The sequence below is a fragment of the Scyliorhinus canicula genome, chromosome 17 (assembly GCF_902713615.1).
Source record: "Scyliorhinus canicula chromosome 17, sScyCan1.1, whole genome shotgun sequence".
In the NCBI taxonomy this organism is placed as follows: domain Eukaryota; kingdom Metazoa; phylum Chordata; class Chondrichthyes; order Carcharhiniformes; family Scyliorhinidae; genus Scyliorhinus; species Scyliorhinus canicula.
This window is the reverse complement of record NC_052162.1, coordinates 28,557,287-28,565,120: the sequence shown is the minus strand read 5'-3', so window position 1 is coordinate 28,565,120 and position 7,834 is coordinate 28,557,287.

Here is a 7,834-nt window from a genome sequence, read left to right as displayed (position 1 = left end):
TTCCTTGCTTGTGCACTCTGGGCCCTTATTTATAAAGCTCAGAATCTCATGTGCCTATTTTTAAACTGCTGTTGTGATTTGATATAGTTGTAACTCTAAGAAATGTATTTTAAGCTACTATCAGACACTACAACCGAGATAGGATGTGATGTAGTCTCTGAACTCAGAATACAACAGCAGTAGCCGAGGTCAGTTATATATCTCAATCTCCCAGGTAACATTGCACGTCTTATCTTGAATTAAGAACCCACACTGTTGTTTTACCAATCATTATCAATTTTAATTTGAATGGTTTGTTTATCTGTTTGGATTTGATATAAACATACCAATCATATTAAAAGGCAATGAAGGCCTGCACAAACTGAACGCTTCATGTCTGTCAAGCGATTACCTTAAAAGTTTAATGTAGCCAACACTTGAAGACAAGTGAAGCCCAGCTTTGGAATAAACCGCCTGGAATTTCTGTCTGTTCGGCAACAACGGACAGAGACCACTGACCAATTCATAAGTAGAGGCGGAGACAAAAATCATGATTGTGTCTTTACAAAGTCAGAGCTAGCTGACAGTAGAATCAAGCTCATGATAGCATCTCCAATAGAAATGTTCCTAAAAACCTCTTGAACCAAAGGTAACAGTACAGAAGAACTGCTGCAAAGTGGACACAAGTATGGATGATATTACTGGGTAGACAGAGTCTACAGGCTATGTGTAATTGGTCCACCATTGGCACAATAGTCAATACTAATAGGTAATGTGGGTGATGTGGCCTCATTCACATATTCAGACATTTTCCAGCTTCTAAGGATATAAGCAAGACATGTAGTAGCAGAGAATATTGGAAGTAACAAAGCAGGAAGCAAAGGCTAAAACATGTGGTCCAACATCAGGAGAAGGCACAATCAGAGGTCAGATAGGTGCTGAATTCCAATTAACTAAAGGCATGTAGCAGACATCATTACAACAGGGTCCACAAAATGTCTAACCAGAGTCAGATGATGAGGGTAAGCAGATCATCAATACACAAAGTGAGCCAACATTCCACATGATGAATACCAAAGAATGTACTTGAACAGTATCACCAACAGAAGCCTGTGCCTGCAGATTCAGGGACAGCAAAAGTTGTTTGCAACCCTGGATGCCGATGCACGTTGAAACATCCTTTAATTTCACTCACTGAAATGTATGTACCCACAGATGTGGCATGCCACAAACAATGGATCAGAGATTCTGCCCTGAGATCCATTGCACTCATCACAGCAATAATTCCTCAGAGGAGTGTCCTAGGCTCAACCATTTTCAGCTGCTTCATCAATGACCTCCCCTCCATCATAAGGTCAGAAATGGGCTTGTTCGCAGATGTCTGCACAACCTTCAGCATCATTGGAGACTCCTCAGATAATGAAGTAGTTCATGTTCAAGTGCAGCAAGACCTGGACAATATCCAGGCTTGTGTTGATAAGCGGCATATTACATTCCTGCCACACAAGTGCCAGGAAATGACCATTTCTGACAAGACAGGATCTAGCCATTGCCCCTTGACATTCAATGGCATTACCATCACTGAATCCCCCACAATCAACATCCTGGGGGTTACCAGTGGTCAGAATTTGAACTGGACTAGCCGCATTAATACTGTGACTACCAGAGCAGGTCAAAGGCTAGAAATCCTACAGCAAGTGACTCACCTCCTGACCCGACAAAGCCTGTCCACAATCTACAAGGCACAAGTCAGGAGTGTAATGGAATATTCTCTACTTGCCTGGATGAGTGCAGCTCAAACACACTCGACAAGCTCAACACCATCCAGGACAAAGCAGCCCCTTTCCACAAACATTCAATCCCTCCATCACCGATGAACAGCGGCAGCTGTGTTTACCATCTACAAGGTGCTCTGCAGTAACTCACCAAGGCTCCTTATGCAGCACCTTCCAAAACCACGACCATCACCATCTGGAAGGACAAGAACTGCAAATACCTGGGAACCCGACTACCTGGAGGTTCCCCTCCAAGTCACTCACCACCCCAACTTGGAAATATATCGCCGCTCCTTCACTGTTGCTGGGGCAAAATCCTGGAACTCCCTCCCTAACAGCTTTGTGGGTGTACCTACGCCTCAGGGACTGCAGCAGTTCAAGAAGGCAGCTCACTACCACCTTCTAAAGGGCAATTATGGATGGGCAATAGATGCTGGCCTAGACAGCGACACCCACATCCCGTAAATGGATTTTTAAAAAGAAATGCCGCTACAACAACCCACCCTGAGTTATCCCAGGAATTTTATCTTTTTTCCACCGTGGGTCTAGTAATTGCAGGCTTACTGGCATTTATGGACCTGTCCGTGGTATTGTCAAGAAAATGATGAGGACCACAGGCCAGAAGCAGAATTATTGGAAATCCTATGCTTACACTGGGAGAAGACCACCTAATTCCACAGTGCAGATCATCAGCTGGCAGGCTAGGCAGCACAGTTAGAACCAAATAGGTGTAACCATTAAGAACTTGAATATTCCATAATACTGCAGAACCAAGGCAAAATTACCATTCAGCAGATAGGCGCGGACAGCTCTACCCAGTCATCACTCAACGCTCCTAGGAATACACGGTGTATTCATCGACAAACAGGGGAAGATGAAAAGTACCGATGACTAGCATATTGGGAGCGCATTACCCAACCTAATGGTTGGACAACCAACAGATGGCACATGGAATCCAGTAGAAATCTTCAGCATATGCCCAGAAACAAAGCTCTATGAATTATGAACACCAAATGGCAAGAAAGTGTAACGAAACAGGTGCCAAATCAGCACAACGCCACAAAAAGAAACACCAAGTAATCTTACTGTGAATGGAATAGAATGATCTAAGGATGAAACACAAACACAACACCTCGAACCAGCATTCTGAAAACATAGGGGATTCTCTAACCATGGTCACTTTAACTAAGTCTAGATGGATAAGCAAATTGCTGATACATTTTAGAGGCATATTAAATTCATTATTTTGTATTATTGTTTATTGAGACACAATGTCATTTTCTTTTGTCGTCATGTAAATGGTTCAATTTTTTAAGGGTACCTCTCTAGTTTAAAAAAGGGGGTTGTTGGGATATGATGTACATATACATTTAAGCGAACATATCTTAAAACTTCTATCAGTAACTAACACTGAGACAAGATGTGATGTAATTGTCCCATGTCTCTGAACTCAGCTGAGGTCGTATGTGTGCTTCACAGTGTCCCAGTTAACAAGATATAGTGTTATCTTCCAATAAGGGACCCACATTATTCTTTTACCAATCCTTGTCACATGAATAGCCTAACGTTCTCAACGTGCCCTGCCATCTTCAATCATTTGTACTCAAAAGGTTCCTGGTCCTTCTGCTTCTCTGCTTCCTTTAGAATTACACCCTATATTTTTTTCCCTTATTCCTTTTGCCAGGATAAATACTTTCACACTCCTCTACATTAAATTTCATCTGCCACTTATTTGCCCAACCTGTCTATGTCCTTTTGAACTTTATCTCCATTTTCCTCACAGTTCCAAGATTTGCGTCATCCACAAATTTTGAAATTTTGCCCCTGTGCATCAAAGTCTAGGTCATTAATATACAACAATATGAACAGGGCTCCTAACATCAATACCTGGAGAACCTCACTCTAAACCTCTCTTCAGTCCAAGAATCAACTGCTCACGACAACTCTGTTTCCAGTCACTCAGCCAATTATGTGTCCATTGTGCTATACTGTACCTTTTATTCCTTCAGCTGTAACTTTGTTGCATGTTTGTTGTGTGCAACTTCATCAAATGCCTTTTGAAAGTCCTTGTACACTAAATCAACTGTTTTAATCTCATCTACCCGCTCCATTATCTCATCAATTGACTAGTGCATTATTTTCCCTTACCACGCCCTGCGGGCTTCATTAACCAACTCACATTTTCCCAAGTTCCCAAGTAACTATTAATCTTACAACAAATGATTGTTTGTAAAAGCTTCCCCACCGCCAAGGTTCAACTGACTAGCATGTATTTGCTGGGCTAATCCTGACTATGTTTTGCACATGGGTGTAACATTTGTAATTCTCCAGTCCTCTAACTCAACCTGGAAAGGCTGGAAATACATGGCAAATGCCTCTGCAATTTCCACCCTCCTTCCTTCAATATCATTTGATGCACCTCCTCCGGTTCTGGTGACTTATCAACTTTTAAATTCAGCCAGCCACTTTAATATACCCTCCTTATTGATTTTAAACCCATTTTTCATCATGACTTGTGTAATGTCTTCTTTCTTGATGAAGATAGATGCAATTTTCTAATTTAGTACTTCAGCCATGCCCCCTGCCTATATGTATCAGCTCCTCTACCCCTTTACTATTTATATACATATCAAAAACTTTTGTATTCTCTCATATTGTGCACAGTTTTGGGCCCCTTATTTGAGCAAAGAAGTAGTGGAATTGGAGGCAGTTCAGAAGGCTAACCCTAACCCTAACTCTCTGGGGTTTAGAAGAATGAGGGGAGATCAAATTGAGGTATATAACATGTTAAAGGTATGAATAAAATCAACGTGGAGTGGATGCTTCCTCTCATGGAGCATTCTGGAATGAGAGGTCATACTCTCAGGATAAGCGGGAGCAAAGTTAAAACAGAAATTAGGAGAAACTACTTCTATCAAAGAGTTGTGAATCTGTGGAATTCAGTACCACGGAGTGCGGTGGATGCTGGGACAATGAATAAATTTGAGGAATAAGACAGATTTTTAATTAGTAATGGGTTGAAGGGTTATGGAGAATGGGCAGGATGCTGGGGATGAGGCAATGATGAGATTAGCCATGATCATATTGAATGGTGGAGCAGGCTCGGGAGACTAAATTGTCTACTCCTGCTCCAAGGTCTTATTTTCTTATGTTCTAAGAAAGAGCTATGGGGCGGAATTCTCCGACCCCCCCGCAGGATTGGAGAATCGCCCAGGGCCAGCGTAAATCCCGCCCCCACCGTGGCTGGAATTCTCCGCCACCTGGGAATCGGCGGCGGCGGGAATCGCGCCGCGCCGGTCAGCGGGCCCCCCGCGCCAGTCCGCGGGGCCCCTGCGCCGGTCCGCGGGGCCCCCGTGGTGATTCTCCAGCCTACGATGGGCTGAACTCCCGCCGCTGTCAGGCCTCTCCCGCCGACGTGGTTTAAACCACCCCTGGTGCTGGCAGGAACAGGCGGCGTGAGCGGGCCCCGGGGTCCTGGGGGGGGGGGGGGGGGGGGGCGGGGTGATCTGACCCAGGGGAGTGCCCTCACGGTGGCCTGGCCCACGATCGGGGCCCACCGATCGGCGGGTGGGCCTGTGCCGTGGGGGCACTCTTTTTCTTCCGCCACGGCCTCCACCATGGTGGAGGTGGAAGAGACCCCCTCCACCGCGCATGCGCCGGGGTGATATCAGCGGCCGCTGATGCTCCAGCGCATGCACGGACTCACGCCGACTGGCAAAGGCCTTTCGGCCAGCCGTGGCGCCGGTCGGCGTGGCGCCAAAGGCCGTTTGCGCCGGTCAGCGGAGCGGGAGCCACTCTTAAAGGTGCGGAGAATTCCGCACCTTTGGGGAGGCCCCCGATGCCGGAGTGGTTCTCGCCACTCCGGTGCGCCGGGGTACCCCGCCCCGCTGGGTAGGGGAGAATCCCGGCCAAGCTCTCTCATTCCACCTTCCAGCTCTTAGCTGGTAACTCTGTAAGTAACAGTACCTCAAGGCCCAGTACCCTCTCTCTATTGATGAGATAATGAAGCTGCTTAGGAGTTTTGGCTCCTTCTCTGGGTATAAGTTGAACGTGGACAGGGGTTAATGATTCCTGGTCAAACCGTCGGGGAGGAGAGCCCAGCTGGGGATACTGCTTTTTGTCTTGCCAAGATTAGATTTTGTTATCTGGTGATCTGGACAGCCCACAATTGAGCCTTCTTTCATAAACTAAATTACACTAATCTGTTTGATAGTGTCAAGTCATACTCACAGACATGGGATCACCTCACCCTGTCTTTGGCGGGCAGGGTTCAGAATAGTAAAATGAACGCACTCCTGAGATTTTTATTTATTTTTCGATGTCTCTCCATTTTTCTACCCAAGCCCTTTTTTGTCAAAATCAACAAATTAATGTCACCCCTTGTTTGGGCGGGGAAGACTCCAAGGTCTGTGGGGCTTTGCTTCAAAGAGATAGGCAGCCAGGGAGCTTGGCTCTACCCAATTTATTGCTTTACTGTTCGGCAGCCAATATTCAGAAGCTATTGTTGAGGTTCAGTGTTCCTGGTTCCATATGGGAATGATTGGAAGCAAGTTCCTGCACTGTTTCCAGCCTTGGTGCAATTTTCCCTGAATCCAGTGTTGGTGTTCCCCCTGAGAATCTGGAAGCACTTAGGGCAGCATTTTAAGCTCTGTTCCCTGTCTTCGCTCGCCCCCATCTGCAACAACCACCTTTTTCTGCCAGCTGGTTTGGACTCGGTGTTAAAGTCATGGGAGAGAAAGGGTTTGAAGAGGTTTGGAGACCTGTTTGTGGAGGGGACGTTTTTCAGTTTTAAGGAGCTGATGGAGACATTCCAACTGCCTGGTCCCAGTCTTTTCAGACACTTTCAGATTCTTGATTTCCCACACAAGGCTTTCTTCTCCTTTCTTTGCCACCACCCTGTTCCCTGTTGAAGAGGATTTTGTCTTTGACTGGGTCTGATGAGGGGGGAGGGACTATTTACGGTATACATGGACATATCCTCTCAGCAGAGGGAGCTCCATTGAGTGAGGTGAGGATGAAATGGGTGGGTGAATTGGGTGCCATTCTGAATGATAATAATCTTTATTGTCACAAGTAGGCTTACAGTAACACTGCAATGAAGCTACTGTGAAAGGTTCCGAGTCGCCACATTCTGGCGTCTGTTCGGGTACACAGTGTGAGAATTCAGAATGTCCAAATTACCTTACAGCACGTCTTTCGGGACTTGTGGCAGGAAACCGTAGCACCCGGAGGAAACCCACGCAGACACAGGGAGAACATGCAGACCACACAGACAGCGAGCCAAGAGGGAATCGAAGCTGGGACCCTGGCGGTGTGAAGCAACAATGCTAGCCACTGTGCTACCATTCCGCCCGATGGTGAGGTGTGGAATGAGGCCCTTCACAGGGCTAATCACAAGTCTTCATGTGCTTGGCCTAGCTTGATTCAATTCAAGGTGGTGTAAAGAGCGCTTCTGGCAAGTGTGAGGATGAGCGGATTTTTCACTCGGATGGAGGACAATTGTGAGCGCTGATCTCAGAGGCCAGCTACCCACACTCATATTTTCTGGTCTTGTCCCCAGTTGGTAAGCTTGTGGGCCTCTTTCTTTAACACCATGTCGGAGACATTCAATGTTGTGTTGGATCCAAGTCTGGTGGTGGCCATGTTTGAGGTATCAGATTCTCCCGTGTTTCGGATGGGGGTGAAGGTGGATGTCCTCACCTTCGCCTCGTTGATAACCCGGAGGTGAGTTCTGTTTGGGTGGAGGTCTCCTACCCCATCCAGTGCCTCAGCTTGATTGGTGACCTCACGTTTTTTTGTACATTTGGAGAAGGTTAAGTACACCGTTAGAGGATAGGTAGAAGGGTTCTACCTAAGATGGCAGCCATTCATTTCCTTTTTTTCAGGAGCTAGTCACCATAAGCTGATAGGTGGCTTTGTTCAGTTTTGGGGGTTAAAGTTAATATGTGCTTTTGCTTTTAGTCTCTTTCCTGATTCACAAGGCAAAGATTACGAGGACTTTAAACGTCAATGCACAAACGACCGTCCACACTATCCCCGTAACCCGACCTAACCTTTTGAACACTAAGGGGCAATTTAGC